Consider the following 19,117-nt stretch of genomic DNA (forward strand, 5'->3'; position numbering starts at 1 on the left):
TCCATAGTTCAAGTGTTTCAAAAGTAAATATGATTGGTTCATAGATGAGAGTGGGTGTTTCATGTGCATTTTATAGATGAGGATGAGTTTAATAATTGAATGTTTTACACCTGTGTATGAGTGTTTCCTAGGTGATCAAATTATTATTGTTTTTGTGGGAGAATATTGTATAGTTGAGCTCAGGCACAAGTGTTTTATAGGTGAGTAGAGTGACTTCTTGGTGTATGCAGATGTTTTGGTGTATTATTCCCTATATCGACTGCATAACTGAAGAGCTGAATGTTTTCCTCTTTAGAGAAGGTTAGTTTAATGCAGTGTGGTGTAGTAGGACTGTGTGGAGGGGTTTATTTTGCTGCAGGTGGGATTTGTGTGTGTGTGTGTGTGTGTGAGAGAGTGTTTACTGATGCTCCTCCACTGAGTTCATTAATGCCTGCTCACGGAGTGCAGACAGAACAGATAGACTCCTCTACCCTGCCGGACACACGGCCAACACTGCCCCGAGCTAATGCCGACAAGATGACTGAAAATGAGGCAAACATTAAACTAGACTGAGGGGGGACAGAGAGAGAGAGAGAGAGAGAGAGAGAGAGAGAGAAGAACTACCTTTTCAGTGTTTAGAGTGACAGTCTCTGTGTATTGTTGTGCATGTAAATGTGTTTAAATAATACATTTAAACATTACATTAATATTTAATTTTATATATTTCATATATATATATATTTTTTTTTTTAAAAAAACTTGTTTCAGATACAAAGTCGTACTAAGCCTGGCCTTGATCTTAGGTCAGAACTTATTGTAAATGGGCCCAAATGTGGCCCAAAACACATCTGAAAATCTAAAACCCAACCCAAAACCTGTCCCCCTTACCCAAAAACTGTACCTTTTTAATCTCTTTGTCATCTTTATCCATCAGGTTCTTGTCAAAAGCATTTAGCACAGACACAGGCACAGGCCTGGGTCAAGATACCTAAGACCTGACACAATTTACTGTATTGAGACCCTTTCAGAACTACAAATCCATGAAAAGAACACCTCTCCAACTGTTAAACATGGGGGTGGAAGGATCAGGCTTTTTGTCTTGTGCTGCAGCCAGCTGCAATCACTCTATATTTCTATCTCTCTCTCGTTGTCTATATCTGGTTTTGAAGCCTATAGAATTGAGGCAATTAATGATTATATATCTCTCTCAATCTCTCCGTCTACTCGTCTCTATATGTCTTTAATCTCTGTCTCTATATCTATCTTGCTCTCTGTCCTCTCTGTGTCTCATTTCTTCCCTACATGTCTGTTTCCCTATTTTCTTTATCTCTATCTCTGTATGCACTCTCTGTCTACCTACATATGTCTCCACCTCTCTTTCTGCCCATGTTTGTCTATATATTTTCTTCTCAAGCTCTCAATCTCTCTTTCTGTCACTGTATTTCTTTATTTTAATCTGTTTATTTGTTTCTCTCTCTATATCTGTCTATCTGTCTCCACTTGTCTCTGTCTTTCTCCTTCTGTCTCTCTTTTAACTGTACTCTTTATGTGTCTGTCTGTCAATATCTCTGTCTTTCATCTCTGTCTTTATATCTATCTTTCTCTCTTTATGTCTGTTTCTGTTCTTCTCCTTCTCTTTCTTTGCACCACTATGTTCTTTCTATCTGTCTGTCTCTCTTCTTATCTTTCTGTAACTCTTATTGTCTGTATCTCTCTCTTTGTCTTTCTCTCACTCTGTTTCTCTTTGTATGTCCTCTCTCTATCTACATGTTTATCTCTGTCAATAAAACTATCTTTCTTTCTGTCCTCTCTGTATGTCTCTTTTCCTCCCTCTCTGTCTCTGTCTTTCTGCATGTGCCACTCTATATCATTCTGTCTATCTGTCTGTCTGTCCCCGATTGAATGAAATGACTTCAACCCAGGTAAAGTACAAAGACTTAGGATCTTATATTTTGTTATCAACAAAATAGAAAAGATAAATAAACTGAGTAATCCCAAAAGAAAACATCAAAAAGGTTCAAATGATTTACCTTATTTACTTTACCTTAGGTTCTTCTGAATTTACACTGCTTTAGTGCAATGGTTTACTTAATTTACAGGGTTCACACAGTTTTTAACTAATACATTTTCATGATATTTCCATGACTTTTCCAAATGTTCATGACCATACGATTTTTAACACATCAGTGCAGAAAACTGTAATTAAAGTTGATTATAGTAGGCCTAAATGAGTCTGATAATGTTGATACACAATCTTTAATATTAAAATGAGTGTCAGATCCTGAGAGCTCCATTGTGTAGGGCTAAATTACAGAATTAACTCTGTGCTTATGTATTTGTTAGCTCAAAATAGATTTTGTTCAAAGATAAACAGGAAACCCACAGGATCGTAGACCAAATTTCCATGACTTTTCCAAAACTTTTCCAGGTTTTTCTTGACCATACGAACCATGATTTTAGTTCACTGTTTATCGATAGTTTCTATGTTTGAGCTCTTCCTGTTCATTCAATTTAATTTGTCAGATTATTATTAATACTTTTGGTTAGTTATGTTTTATTAGCACAGTTTTTTTTGTTATGCTAGTTACTCTTTAAGTTAATATACACTGCTCAAAAAAATAAAGGGAACACTCAAATAACACATCCTAGATCTGAATGAATGAAATATTCTCATTGAATACTTTGTTCTGTACAAAGTTGAATGTGCTGACAACAAAATCACACAAAAATCATCAATGGAAATCAAATTTATTAACCAATGGAGGCCTGGATTTGGAGCCACACACAAAATTAAAGTGAAAAAACACACTACAGGCTGATCCAACTTTAATGTAATGTCCTTAAAACAAGTCAAAATGAGGCTCAGTATTGTGTGTGGCCTCCACGTGCCTGTATGACCTCCCTACAACGCCTGGGCATGCTCCTGATGAGGTGGCGGATGGTCTCCTGAGGGATCTCCTCCCAGACCTGGACTAAAGCATCCGCCAACTCCTGGACAGTCTGTGGTGCAACGTGACGTTGGTGGATGGAGCGAGACATGATGTCCCAGATGTGCTCAATCGGATTCAGGTCTGGGGAACGGGCGGGCCAGTCCATAGCTTCAATGCCTTCATCTTGCAGGAACTGCTGACACACTCCAGCCACATGAGGTCTAGCATTGTCCTGCATTAGGAGGAACCCAGGGCCAACCGCACCAGCATACAGTCTCGCAAGGGGTCTGAGGATCTCATCTCGGTACCTAATGGCAGTCAGGCTACCTCTGGTGAGCACATGGAGGGCTGTGCGGCCCTCCAAAGAAATGCCACCCCACACCATTACTGACCCACTGCCAAACCGGTCATGCTGAAGGATGTTGCAGGCAGCAGACCGCTCTCCACGGCGTCTCCAGACTCTGTCACGTCTGTCATGTGCTCAGTGTGAACCTGCTTTCATCTGTGAAGAGCACAAGGCGCCAGTGGCGAATTTGCCAATCCTGGTGTTCTCTGGCAAATGCCAAGCGTCCTGCACGGTGTTGGGCTGTGAGCACAACCCCCATCTGTGGACGTCGGGCCCTCATACCATCCTCATGGAGTCGGTTTCTAACCGTTTGTGCAGACACATGCACATTTGTGGCCTGCTGGAGGTCATTTTGCAGGGCTCTGGCAGTGCTCCTCCTGTTCCTTCTTGCACAAAGGCGGAGGTAGCGGTCCTGCTGCTGGGTTGTTGCCCTCCTACGGCCTCCTCCACGTCTCCTGGTGTACTGGCCTGTCCCCTGGTAGCGCCTCCAGCCTCTGGACACTACGCTGACAGACACAGCAAACCTTCTTGCCACAGCTCGCATTGATGTGCCATCCTGGATGAGCTGCACTACCTGAGCCACTTGTGTGGGTTGTAGAGTCCGTCTCATGCTACCACGAGTGTGAAAGCACCACCAACATTCAAAACTGACCAAAACTTCAGCCAGACAGCATAGGTTCTGAGAAGTGGTCTGTGGTCCCCACCTGCAGAACCACTCCTTTATTGAGTGTGTCTTGCTAATTGCCAATAATTTCCACCTGTTGTCTATTCCATTTGCACAACAGCAGGTGAAATTGATTGTCAATCAGTGTTGCTTCCTAAGTGGACAGTTTAATTTCACAGAAGTTTGATTTACTTGGAGTTATATTGTGTTATTTGAGTGTTCCCTTTATTTTTTTGAGCAGTGTATATTAATATATAATATTTTCAGCATTACTGGAGAAAAAAATGAAAAAAAAAATATCCTGTTTATCTTCAAACCTGTTCCTGCTGGAATACTGTAGCTAGATTATGTAGCTTGAATTAAAGTCTGTCTTCCCGTTTCAGCTTGACACAACAGATTCCTCTCGCCAACTCAACGAATCCACAGTTGGTGCTCCTCTAAAACTCTAAACTCATGGGTGGCTCGCCATCTTGGGGTGGCAAAAATCTGACCTGGTGTTTAAACAGCATTATATTAGAAAATAGCTCACGCTTAACTCAGATCTACTCAGATCCATCTCCTGCTTAACTAGATAGATCACCTAAGAAAAAATCAAAAGGAACTCCACAAATACAGCACTAGCTGTAGTCTTTAAAACAAGCAACATGAACTTTAAACAGACAATTTGACCCTTTTAAACCTTAATCTTGTACTTTCTTCCCATATAAAGTAGTGTTTTGAGTTAGCACATTTTTTATGCTAGTTACTCTTTAAGCTACTATTTACAGCATTTAGCTGCAACCTCACATTTTATTTCCTGTTGGTTAACCAATTAACTTGTGTTCGTCACAAAAAGTGATATTTTTTTCACTTTAGCTTAACTCAACACCAGTCAAACAAAACTCAATGAATTCAAAATGGCTGATTCACTAAACAGATCCATCTCCTGCTTAACTAGATCACCCAAGAAAAAAATAATAAGGAACTCAACAAATACAGCACTAGCTGTAGTCTTTAAAACAAGCAACATGAACTTTAAACAGACAATTTTACCCTTTTGAACCTTAATCTTGTACTTTCTTCCCATATAAAGTAGTGTTTTGAGTTTGTTTTTATTTTTATTAAAACATAGTTTTTTAAACTCACCAAATCCTCCTTTTAGAGGACTACTTCAAGTCTTGGTGGGAGACTGCAGGTTTTAAAACCAATATATCACTCCTAAGCAAGATTTATTTTCTATTAAATCCATCTTTTAACCTCTCTCTCTTTCTCTTTCAATCAGGGTGCTTAACAGGCGCTTCTGGCTGGTGTTTACATTTGCATGGAAGTCTTAAAGGGACAGTACCCTATTTTTCCATGGGGTTAAAGGCATTTCCATTCACTGGTCCGAATCAGTTGATGAGTTTGTTTACTTAGAGCGTTTTCTCCCTCTGTTTGGTCTGGTTTCATACAGACATAAATGTAAATGCACCAATAAACCACGCGAGCAGCCTGTGTCCTCTGATTGGTCAGAGCTGTCTGACATGGGAATAAATATAGGTATACGAAAAAAGTATAGTCTAGCTATATAAAAATATAGCTAGAAGATTTTGTGTTCCAGCGTGTAAAGCTGTGCTTTTCCTGTGTGATTAGAGTTATCTGGCTAATATATCAGGTTAAACTGCGCCTTATCAGCAGTTTAGCTCAAATAAATGGACTCTATTTAATAGCTGGGTCGGATTGAGACCGGATTACGTTCTCACCACAAGAGAACCGCTCCAGAGTTTGTTTGGGGCCGCTTCGTTTGATCCGCACCCGAGTGCGATTACTGTTTTCACCCCTGCTCAATCGAACCACACTAAAGTTACAAACGGACCAGAGTTCATTTTAACCAGACCAAACAATGCTGGTGTAAAAATGCCCTAAGAAACCACTGAGTTACAGCTGTTTATTTCTGTCTGTCATTCAGTCTCTGTCTCTGCCCCTGTCTCTCTCATTCGCTCTTACTCTGTCACTCTCTGTCTAAACTGTCTGTCCCAAAGTCTCCTATGATCCCAGCTTGAAACTGACCAAATCTGGCCTGAAATCTGTCCCAAATCTAGCCTAAATCCAGGTAAAATCTTACCCCATACCGAGCATAAATTTTGACCCAAATCTGACCTAAACCTTGGGCCAGAATCGGTCAGTGATAGCAGAAAAAGACTTGGGTCAAAATAACAAAGACCACACACAATTTACTGTATTGTGACCTGGTAGGAATATTAATTTTAAGAAAAGAATACCTGTCAAACTGTTAAACATGGGGGTGGATGTATCAGGCTGTTTGGATTGTGTTGCAGACAGTGGCACACACACTCTCTCTTTCTCTCTCTCTCTCTCTTTGATTAACTATGTCTAATTTTACAGCTTACATATAGATTATATATTTCTGTCTGCTTCTCTTTCTTTTTGCTCTGCTTCTTTCTCTGTCTCTCTTACCATGTTTACTTGTTTTTCTGTTGCTCTGTTTAGCAGTCTGTCTCCGCTTCTCTGTTTCACTCTCCCTTTGTCTTTCTCTCTCTCTGTCTGTCTTTGTACAGTGAAGGAAATATTTGTTTCATCTCTTCCTGATTGTATACGTTTGCCCACTGACAAAGACATGAACAGTCTATAATTTTAAAAGGGTATAGAGAGATAGAATAGCAAAATCTAATTGAATAAATAATATACATTTATTTGCATTTTGCACATATAAATAAATATTTGATCCCTCTGGGCTCCTATAGACCAGTTAGAGGCTCCTAATCAACAGCTGTCTTAAACTGTGACCTCTATGAAATACTTTTGTCCACAGAGTCAGAGTCAATTAATCAGTCAGACTCTAACTTTTACAACATGGGCAAGACCAAAGAGCTTTCTAAGGATGTCAGGGACAAGATCATAGAATCATAGACCTGCACAAGGCTGGCATGGGCTACAAAAACATAAGTAAGACTCTAAGTGAGAAGGAGACAACTGTTTGTGATATAGTAAGACAACAAAAGAAGTAGAAAATGACTGTCAATCGACATCGATATGGGACCCCATGCAAAATCTCACCTCGTGGGGTATCCTTGATCATGAGGATGTTGAGAAATCAGCTTAAAACTACACAGGGGGTACTTGTTAATGATCTCAAGGCAGCCGGAACCACAGTCACCAAGAAAACCACGGGTAACACATTACGCCGTAATGGATTAAAATCCTGCAGTGCCCTCAAGGTCCCCCTGCTCAAGAAGACATGTACAGGTCCATCTTAAGTTTGCCAAGGAACACCTGGATGATTTTGAGAGTGATTGGGAGAAGGTGCTGAGGTCAGATGAGACAAAAAATTTAGCTTTTTGGCATTAACCGTCCCCACTGTCAAGCATAGAGGTGGGAACATTATTATTATTATTTGGGGTGTTTCTCTGCTAAGGGTACAGGATTACTTCACCACATCAATGGGAATGGAGCCATGGACCGTAAAATCCTGAGTGACAACCTCCTTCCCTCCACCGGGACATTAAAAATGGGTCGTGGCCGGGTCTTCCAGCATGACAATGACCCAAAACCTACACTCAAGTCTCTGTGTGGCTCGCCTAGCCTCTTTAATCTTAATGATTTATTGATGATCTGCATAGAGGAATGGACCAAAATTCCTCCAGACATGTGCACAAACCTCATCATCAACTACAAAAAAAAAAATATTTGACTGCTGTGCTCACCAACAAGGGTTTTGCCACCAAGTATTAAGTCTTGTTTGCCAGAGGGATCAAATATTTATTTGTCTACACAAAATGCAAATAAATGGATATCATTTATACAATGGGATTTTCTGGATTTTATTTCTGATATTTTATCTCTCACTGTTAAAATTAACCTACACGTAAAATTATAGATCTAAATAAATCTCTCCTGAACCCACCCTAAAACTGATCCAATCTGACCTGAAATCTGTCTCAAGCCCAGCCAAACTCAGTGCCAAAACTCACTTCATACTCAACCTGAATCTTGACCCAAATCTGGCCTGAACCTTGGCCCAAAATCTGTCCTAAACCATGCCAAAAATCAATCCAATTTTAGCCTAAACCCAGACTACAACCTTTTCTTGAGCCCAGAAAAAAACTTGGTCCAAAACCCACCCCGAACCAAGCCCAAAACTGGCCCAAAACCCCTAGCAGATGTCTACTGCTGTGTCCCTGCGATATCACAACTAAAGTGTGAGGTCTCACTCTGTGTCTCTGTGCATATTATGATAAGCCAGGCTGTTCGAGGAGCAGATCGTTATCATACATCACGCTGCGCCCCACGCAATCCCAAGGACGTTCAGAGGTGATTACAAAGAGGGCCACTTCATAGCTCGCCGTGCCATCGTCCTCAGTCCATTCACTGCCACTAATCATATCGGCCGGAGGAGAATCGCTGTTTGTTCGTCTGAAAGCTGAGATTAACGAGATGAGCCGTGTGCTCAGCTGCTCAAGTGTTGTGGAAGGCGTTGAGTCACTCCACTGGGTGGAAAAGGCTTATGAGAAGCCCTGATGAGAATGGCCAAGACAAGACCTCAAAAACCATGGTTACCACCGGAGTGAGACTAGAAATTTAGCACCAATTTGTTGTTTTTTTCAATGTAGCTCCTCTACTGATGCACATTTTCTGTTAGCTGTGTTCTACACCTTTATCACAAAGAATTAGATATCTGTGTAACAGTCACTGGGCAGTTTTTCACTCTGGACTGTCCATTTTGTCCATTAGGTTCTTGTCAAAAGCTCAAAATCAGTCCATAATACCACACACTATTACTATTAATATATATCATGAAATGCAAAGCTTTCCAACTGTTAAACATGGGGGTGGGTGGATCATGCTTTTAGCTTGTATTGCAGCCAGTGGCAGTCTCTCTATCCTTCTCTCTGTCACTTTCCTGGTCTCTCTCACTCTCTAAGCCAGGTAGTTGATGATTTTATACAGCTCTGGAAAAAAATAAGAAATCACTTCAGTTTCTGAATTAGTTTGTCTGATTTTGCTTTTTATAAATATATGTTTGAGTAAAATATAACTACAGACAACATTTCTCCCAAATTCCAAATAAAAACATTGTCATTTAGAGCATTTATCTACAGAAAATGAGAAATGGCTGAAATAACAAAAAAGACGCAGAGCTTCCAGACCTCAAAAAATTCAAAGAAAACAAGTTCATATTCATAAAGTTTTAAAAGTTCAGAAATTCAATATTTGGTGGAACAGTTTTCATGCATCTTGGCATGTTCTCCTCCACCAGTCTTACACACTGCTTTTGGATAACTTTATGCCTGCACTCCTGGTGCAAAAATTCATGCAGTTCAGCTTGTGACCATCCATCTTCCTCTTGATTATATTCCAGAGGTTTCAATTTGGTAAAATCAAAGCAACTCATCATTTTAGAGGGGCTCATTTTTTTCCAGAGCTGTGTATCTGTCTGCCTCTCTGAATGTCTCTACTTCTCTTGTTGTCTCTGTTTGTGTCTCTATCTCTTTCTATCAACCTCTCTATCTCTCTTTTTGTCTGTCTCTCTCCCTTTCTTTATGTTGCTCTGTCTATATATTTCTCTCCAACTGTTACACATGGGGGTGGATGAATCAGGCATTTAGGCAGTTAACGATTATGTATCTTTATCTGCCTCACGCTCTCTCTCTTTCTCTTTGTCTCCATCTATCTCTATGTATCTTCATATCTCTTTTTGTCTGTTTGTGTCTCTATCTCTTTCCATCAACATCTCAATTTCTTTTTGTATCTGTCTTTCTCCCTCTCTTTTTTGTGGTATAGTTTTATTTCTCTCCAACTGTTAAATATGGGGGTGGATGATTCATGCTTTTTTGGCTTGTGTTGCAGCCAGTGGCAGTCTCTCTGTCTCTCTCTCTCTCTCTCTCTCTCTCTCTCTCTCTCTCTCTCTCTGTCTCTCTCAGTCTCTTTCTGTCACTCAACTGTTAAACATGGGGGTGGGTGGATCATGCTTTTGGCTTGTGCAGTGTTGCAGCCAACAACATTGAGGCAGTTAGTGATTCTATATCTCTGTCTGACTCTCTCTTTCTTTTCTCTTTGTTTCTGTCTTTTTTATGTATCTTCACCTCTTTCTTTCTCTCAACCTCTCTGTCTTTCTTTTTCAAATTCTGTCACTCTGTTTAGTTCTTTCTCTGTCTCTCTTCCTATGTTTGTTTCATTCTGTCAATCTGTTTCAGCTTGTCTGTTCTCTCTTTCTCTGTTCTCTCTGTCTCTATATCTATCTTTCTCTGTCTCGATTTGTCTATCTGTCTGTTTCTGTCCCTGTTTATCTCTGTCTGTCATTCAATTTCTGCCTCTCTCTCTTTTACAATGTCTCATAGAACCAGTCAAAAGTTTGGACAGACCTTAAATTTAGTGGTTTTTAATTATTACATTTTTCTTCTGTGTCATAGATTGAAGGAAAACTCTAGTGTGAAATGGACTTTAGGTGATTTTAGGTTGATTTATTGTGACATAAATTTGAGATGGCTGCGCACAGAGATTTACCTACACTATGGGATGTAAACAGTGGCTTTTAATAAACTTCCTGTGCAGTTTTAAAGTTCAAAATGCCTAATTGTAAATGTCAGAGCTCTCCAGATTCAACCTATGAAGTGTTTAGCTACTTTAAGCCTGGATAACGGTGACAAAAACGATTTATCTGCAGCGGCAAGAATATGCCCCATCTCACTCAATCTAAAGCCTGTTTGGGCAAAGTGCACTAAATACTGGATCTCAGAAAGCTGCGGGACAATTGAGGTGGGCTATTCAACAAAGGTAAGTACTCTTTATCACGTTTTAATAAACCCAAAGTCCATTTCACACCAGAGTTCTCCTTTAATACTAAAATCATCCAAGCTATGAGGAAAAGAACACATTTCTTCACATTTAGTGAAGAAAATATGTTTTTTATTTTAGATACTTCAATTTTGCACATCTTAGCTGGATTTTCTCAGTCAGGCTGATTTATGAGGTAGAGTCACATGGAATTCAGGCTTTCAGTTAACAGCTGTGCTGAACTTGTCAAGAGTTCATTACTTGAATCTCTGGCTTTCATAATGTTAATGTTAGAGAGCATCAGTTGTGAAGAGATAGAGTTGGTATACTGTCAATAGCCCTATTTATTAGTAATGTTCTAATCCATATTAAGAACTACTTAACTAAGTAAAGAAAAATATACTGTAAATCCGAAACATTTCCAGAACTTTGGAAGCATCTTAAAAAGTGCAGTTGCGAAGACCATCCGAAATTTTATGATGACACTGGCTCTCATCAGGACCGCCCCAGGAAAGGAAGAGCAGAGTTACCTCTGTTGCACAGGCTAAGTTTATAAGTTCAACCAGTATGTTTGGTTTGTTTAACATGTATAACAATAGTCTGAATGACTTCAGTATTAATTGTAATTAATGTAGGAAAAAAAAAAACATTAAATAAAAAGATGTTTTTTTAAACTGGTAACACATTTTATTAATATCTCGCTCTCGCCCTTTCATTGAAGCAGAATGTGTATATGTGGCTGCGCTGCAGCTGATATATATAAAAAAAAGAAAGACCCTCGTGGTCCCAGCAGCATCATGATGTCATTACGTCCCTCGGAGGTCGAGTTAAGGTCAGGAGAAGAGACTGCTTTCATTGACCAGGCCACACTTCAACACCGGGGCGGCCCATTATAGAGCCATTGACCTGCGAACCCATCCTCCTCTACACAGCAGCGGTCCGCAATTGTCTACATGTGTGTGTGTGTGTGTGTGTATGAGAGTGTGTGTCTGTGTTTACCCATTGGGGAGCGAAAAGTAATTTACTGCCTTATGGCGTAAGCTCTCTTTTTTTCCAGCCTTTTTTTTATTTTTAATTAACCGAAGTGTGTGGAGAGCGTTCTATAATTAAGTCGATTAATCAAGTCCAATGCAGTGATAAAGGCATTGTTCATAAACACACTCACACACACACACACACACACACACTGGGCAGAAACGCCGCCCATTTCCACAGAGAAACCCAAGCCGATCTGGAGCGCTGATGGATGGATGGAGAGAGAAAGCGTGAGAGAGTTGATGTGGAAAAACGAAAGAAAAGAAAGAGAGAGAGAGAAAGATAAACTGAATAGAAGAGTGCAGGTGAATTAACAATAATGGGGGGACGGAATGATGAAATGTGGCTTTTGCCTTTGTCTGTCCAATAAACACACAGATATGTTCAAGACCTCACAAGGCCACCGTACCCTAGTAAAAAAAAAAGTAGATTATATATATATGTATGTATTTGGGCAGCCGTGGTTTTATGTTTTTTGGATACAATCCGGGTTAGCAACCGAACATTCCTTTCAGACAGCTTTTTCTTGCGTCCACAGTTAATCCTGTTGGATGTGGTTGGTCCATCTTGGTGGTATGCTGATATTACCCTGGATACCGTGGCTCTTGATGCATCACAAACACTTGCTGTCTTGGTCACAGACGCGCTAGAAAGACGTGCACCAACAGTTTGTCCTCTTTTGAACAAGAGCAAAACTGTGCTCTTACCCTGATAATTGAACCTTCACACTCCTACTCTTCACAACCTTCACTGCTCGTACTGGTGCAATATGCAATATATGAGTTTCTTTGATTTTACCAAATTGAAAACCTCTGGAATATAATCAAGAGGAAGATGGATGATCACAAGCCATCAAACCAAACTGAACTGCTTGAATTTTTGGCACCAGGAGTGCAGGCATAAAGTTATCCAAAAGCAGTGTGTAAGACTGGTGGAGGAGAACATGCCAAGATGCATGAAAACTGTGATTAAAAACAGGGTTATTCCACCAAATATTGATTTCTAACCTCTTAAAACTTTATCAATATGACCTTGTTTTCTTTGCATTATTTGAGGTCTGAAAGCTCTGCATCTTTTTTATTATTTCAGCCATTTCAAATTTTCTGCACATAAATGGTAGAAATGACAATATTTTTATTTGGAATTTGGGAGAAATGTTGTCTGCAGTTGTAGTTTATAGAATAAAACAACAATGTTCATTTTGCTCAAACATTTACCTACCTTAGCTGTCTAGTTAATACTAGATATTGCTGTAAATCTTGATTATTAAACAAACGTCAACGATTGTAAGATTATATTGCCTAATCTTAATCCTGCTGGTCAAAGTTTAAAGGTTAAATACTTGGTGAAGGAATGCTGCTGTTTAAAGCTTAAAGATGTGGGCTTCTGTCTCAGACTTTACAGCTAAAAGGTGAAGCAGGTAAGTAGAGCAGTGGGTAGAAACAGTGTTTAAAACCTCCAGCAGCACTGCTGCTGTCTATGATCTTCTCACACCATTACAACAAAGCCTTCTATGCATCATGAAAGACATTGTCACCCTTCGTTGACAGTCTGGAGTCTGGCTAGAAATGGAAATCCCTATCTTCTCCAAAAACTTCCTACTTCTTTATAAAACAGTTATAAATCTGGACGTAAAATTATAATTTATTAATCTGCAGTACAACATGCAAGGCCTGATTGCGGTGTGTGTGTGTGTGTGTGTTTCTCTATCACCTTGTCGTGTCTGCCCCCGTACGGGCTTAATTGCGGGGTTAATGTGCGAGCGCAGTGGGCTGCGGAGGAGGCGTAATCTATAACTAACATGTGCGCTGTCAGTAGCGGCCTCATTAGGTTTGTATTAGTGCCTCTCTGAAGAGCCGCCGCCGCCTGATAGACCTGCCAGTAAACCATTAGAGCTTCATCACGCTACTGTACCAAACAGCACAGCGCATCTGCTATGGACTAGCCAGCAAACACACATACATGAAAACGTATTTGCCTTCTTACAGGTTTTTTTCTTTATGTGTTTTGTCATACTTGCATTTTTCAGATTATCCAACAAACTTTAATATCAAATAAATATAACCTGAGCAAATATAAAAAGCACTTTTTAAAGTATGATTTTATATATTAAAGGAAGAAAAAAAAATCCAAACCAATCTACCCCTTTATGTAAAAGTGTTTGCTTTAATTAATTTCAGTTTCACTACTAATCACAACCAGGCCTGATTAAAGCCAGACCTGCAGAATAAAGAAATCACTTAAATAGAACCTTTCTGACAACATGAAGCAGCTAAAAGGTCTCAAAAAGAAACACCTTATGCCGTGATCTAAAGAAATTAAATAAAAAAGTTGAGAAGACAAAGTCACTGATCATCCATCAGTCTGGAAAAGTGATCTGTTCATCTGTTCGTGACCTTAAGCTTAAGTGTACTTGGGTTCTGCAGCAGGACAATGATCCAAAACACACAAACAGGTCCACCTCTGAATGGCTTAAAAAAAACACAGGGCTAGATTGGTTTGGATAGTTTTTTTTTTCCTTTAATAAATACAATTATCATTTAAAAATTCCTTTTTATATTTACGCAGGTTATATTTGTCTGAAAGGCCAATTGTGCTCTCTCAGGGCTCCAGCAGCTGATGACAAGAATAACTGGGAATTCTCCTTAGACCGCTGGACCACTCAGAACCACTCCATTGTACAGTTCTTAAAAAAAGTGAATGGAGTGAAAAAATAAATAAATGGGGGGGGGGTGGTTGTTTTGAGTTAAATGTAGTAAATTAAAGTTTTTGAGCTTAAATTTAAACTCACAGTAATTCATTTTGGCAGGTGTTGCTGCTCTGTCTGTAGCTGTGATGTTGCGGCGTAATACATTTAGTGACAGTGCATTATCGTCTGATAACGGCACTCATAGAACGCCACTCAGCCAATCACATTGCAGGATCAGAACTAACTGTGTTATAATTAGCATTAATGGAAATTAAATTTAAGGCAAGTGAACTTTAAATGTCAATAACTTTTTATTTATTTATGAGTTTAAATAACACACTGAACTAAGTACAGACTAATTAACCCTTGTGTGGTGTTCATATTTTTGTTACTCGTTTACTTTGTTACTTGTATTTAATTCAGCAAAATTAAGCAATTTTACATTAAAATGCTTTACACATGCTTGCTTCACCTAAATTGCAAGCAATATAAACAGCTTACATGGTTAATATTTTCCCTTTACCTTTCTTATGTTACATTTCTTTCAAAAAGTGCTACTCTTTTTTTATTAGTTTTTTAATAAAATGTAAAAGAAAATTCATTAAACTCAAGATATGAGTAGAAAATTTGTTTAGTTTCAAATTTACAAATGAAGCAATGTTTATTAACCCCTTACAACATACTGTATGTAATTTAAATGTCGCGTGGGGGGGGGGGTGTACAGTGTGTGATTATCGAAAATGTCTTTGGATATATATTTCTCACAAAAAATGAGCCAATGGCAATGAGTTTGAGTTAGAAAAAATATTTTTTAGTATCATTTGATGAAAAATGAAAACGGGTCCCACAGACCCGAACACCACACAAGGGTTAAGTTAAGTCAAAATACACAACCTGTTCCTGTAACTTCCAGCAAGAACAAAATTCAGGATCAGAATCTGGATTTTAAAATGTGATTTAACCAACATAAATCCACTTTCTGCATCAGAGAAAGGATTAAAATGCTCCTACAGCCTTCAAAAGTGAGAGCATGCAGCTGTACAACTTTATATACTAAAAGTACAACAAGAGCACATAAGGTAAGGTATCCTGAGGGAATAACTGCTCATAGATGGTGCGAGATCTAAACCCATAGACCAGGGGTCAGTAATAGGTGGCCTGTGGGCCAGATGTGGCCCTCAAGCAAGAAACATCTAGCCCATAAAGTTGTTTAAACTATAATGAACGATAATAAAAAAATGTTTACATTCCTTACCTTTCTCTCTGTTGCACTCGGCTGTTTTTGTTTACCTGCTTTGAGATGACCTGTTCTGCAATTGGGTTCAACAACCCTCTGGGCTGGAGAGCTACAAGTCTGTAGCACCCTGTCCAATTACACTTAATTTTACCACCCCCTACAGGCCCTCCCACGCTTGTAAAACATCTGGCCCGTGAGCTTGTTTGAACTATAATGAGCGGTAATTTATAATATAAAATGCGCCTTTGGCCAGCTTTTGTTTCTATCCCTTCCTTTTCTGTCTGTCGCGCTCAACGTGCTTTTAGTATTCAAGTGTTTTTGTTTTTCTGCTCGTTCTTGGGCTCCCTATCTCCACATTTACTAGCCGGGGCAGAGGTAGTATATTGGACTGCGACCCTGACAACACGGGTTTGATCCCGCGTGGGGAGTGGTGTGTTTATTTATTTTTTTTTCCTTTCTTCCTGGGTTTACCTGCTTTGAGATGGCCTGTTCTGCAATTGGGTTCAACAACCCTCTGGGCTGGAGAGCTACTAGTCTGTAGCACCCCGTCCAATTATACTTAATTTTACCACCCCCTACAAGCCCCCCACGCTTGGAAAATATCTGGCCCGCGACCAAACTTAATTGCAGACCCCTGCCATAGACATTAGCGTGGAGTCGGTCCCCCTTTGCAGCTCTAACAGCAGGTGTGGAGCTCTGCAGTTACTGATTAGAGTGTTGTAGACTTTTCTGCACTACGCTCTTCAGAACCTTTCCGTGATTGGACAGTCGGTGGTGGAGATTGTGTGTATGTGTGTGTGTGCATGCTTGTGTTAATGTGTGTTTATTTAGCTCTGAAAGCAGATCTGTGTTATTAAAAATATCACACGGCCAGTTCCCGATGCCAGACTAATGTTTATTGTTGTTTTTCAGTGAGGAAAGCGCCGCTCCAGGATTTAGCTGCCAGAGTTTTGTTTATTCCTCATTTTGGCAGAGAGAAGAGATTATGCTTGTTTGTTTGTTTGTTTGGTAAAAGCAAACATTAATTCGATCTCGCTGAGCTTTGCGCCAAAAGTTTAATGCTGATGTGTGTTTGTGTGTGTATAAGTGTGTGTGTGTGTGTGTGTGTGTGTGTGTAGGTATGGTATTGACTGAATAAAAGCGATCATGATGACACTTGATCACTCCTCTTAGGTCAGCATATTGTTTTGACCTTCACATGGTCTTTTGGTCCGCGTGACCTTGATGTTTTCACACCCGAGGAAACGCAGTGATGTTAGTGATGGTCATTAAGCAGCGTTTCGGGCTGGAGGTTTGGAGGTCAGCCTTTTGAAAATTTTAATGGTTTTGAGAAGCAGCAGAAGCAATATGGTAGCATGTGTGGAAACTAGGGCTATCGATGTGAAAGCATTAACGCCCAAGATTAATTAGAAAACAGTGTCGGTTTTTATTTTTAATGCAATTAATTACACCACAAAGTTTGACCGCATCTTCCGCTGTAATCTGAGGGAAGATGAAATATCAATTAGAACCATTGTGCAAATATTGTCCATAGCCAGAACAACAGTTTGGATAGTAGAAGAGTGAAGAAGAAAGTCGTCACTGGTGTACTAAGTAACAGGTGGGAAACTAAGTAACCATGGGAAAACCACAGCAGTTGATGACAGAAACATTGTGAGTTCTGTAAAAAAAAAAAACAACCCCCAGAGGGCAGAAGTGAAGGCATCACAATCTACTGTTCACAGAAGACTCTATAAACAAAATACTTAGCTTCAGCAGCAGAAGTATAGGATGGCCAGGCTGGAATTTACCAAGATTATTGGCCGATGAGACAAAGATTAACAGAAAGGATCTGCACATACCAGCTCAACTGTGAAACATGGTGGAGGTAGTATCATGATTTGCGTCTTCATGGCTTATTTTAGGGGTGGGTTTGGAACAAGGTTCTATCTTCTGAACTGTTAACTATCAGATCTAGATGCAAACACCTGGAAATCAAAGCTGAGATGTTGATCTTTTGTCTCATGTTCTTATTTTAATGTCAAACCCAAATGTTTTCAGTATACAGCAGAAATAAAGAAATCTGCCTCAGTGTTCCTATACTTTTGGAGCAGACTGTATATATACAGGGGTTTGACAACGAAATTGACACACTCCCGATGCCAGTTCTGGTGGAAACAGGAGAGTTGAGGTGCACATTGAATTCTGCCGTGATTGGGCAGCCGTGCTTTTATGTTTTTTGAATACAATCTGGGTTAGCACGCGAACATCCCTTTCAGACAGCTTCCTCTTACAGCGTCCACAGTTAATCCTGTTGGATGTGGTTGGTCCTTCTTGGTGGTATGCTGACATTACCCTGGATAACGTGGCTCTTGATACATCACAAAGACTTGCTGTCTTGGTCCAGGATGCGCCAGCAAGACGTGCACCAACAATTTGTCCTCTTTTGAACTCTGGTATTTCACCCATAATGTTGTGTGCATTGCAATATTTTGAGTAAAACTGTGCTCTTACCCTGCTAATTGAACCTTCACACTCTGCTCTTACGTGTGCAATGCGCAATGAAACCTCCCAACCCCTGTACAGATTTTGTGGTCAATCACCCCCAGAAAAAAAAATAAATAAGAACTCCATCCAAGAGTGACTCTGTGCTCAGTAACTGATCAGTTGTGAAAGACTATAAGATGCTAAAAAACTGTGCCTCAGCCAGTGATCTACAGTCTCTGGCTGTGCACCAGCAAGGCGGAGCTACAGGTAAAGGGTTTCTTATGAAGCGATCAGGGAGTGTTTTATATTAATACATGTATATATAAAGACGTTCTGTTCAGAGAGTTTATCCAGCTATATGAGGTCAAGGCATGAACTTTTCATAAGCATGCAAAGGGCAGCGAGTCGGAGAACGTGAGGATTTTTCAGAGCGCCTGCATTTTTGATTCAGCTGCTGGTGAGGAGAGCAGCGCTGTGTCCACTGTTCACTGCTGCCTCTATCTTTGATCAGAGAGGAGACGTCTGGGTGAAGCCGAGGCTGATGAAAGCAGTACGGATGATGATGATGGAGAAGAAGATCAGAGTGGCAGCATGGGTGTGATTTCAAACCCAGGAAATGAAAGTTCTTGGATGAGATGTATGAAAATAGATTGTTAAATTGGTCTAGAACCTTCATGCTATGAGGTTCTCAAACAGGACGTTTCTCAAACTAATTTATGCATGTCATTTATGTGCAGTGCATTTAAATAATATATTGGCTCTGAGTGGTCCAGCGGGCTAAGCTCTGCCACTGTCTTCGAAAGATCATTGGTTCGAATCCCGTTCATGTAGCTTGCCATCAAGCTGCTGGAGCCCTGAGAGAGCACAATTGGCCTTGCCCTCTCTAAGTGGCTTACAAAAGTATTTATACTTTCCCACATTTTGTCACCTTGCAACCACAAACATTAATTAATTTTATTGAGATTTTAAGTAATAGACCACCAAAAAGTTTTGCACAAGTGTAAAGTACAAAGGAAAT

Source organism: Astyanax mexicanus, chromosome 17 (assembly GCF_023375975.1).
Source record: "Astyanax mexicanus isolate ESR-SI-001 chromosome 17, AstMex3_surface, whole genome shotgun sequence".
Taxonomy (NCBI): Eukaryota; Metazoa; Chordata; class Actinopteri; order Characiformes; family Acestrorhamphidae; genus Astyanax; species Astyanax mexicanus.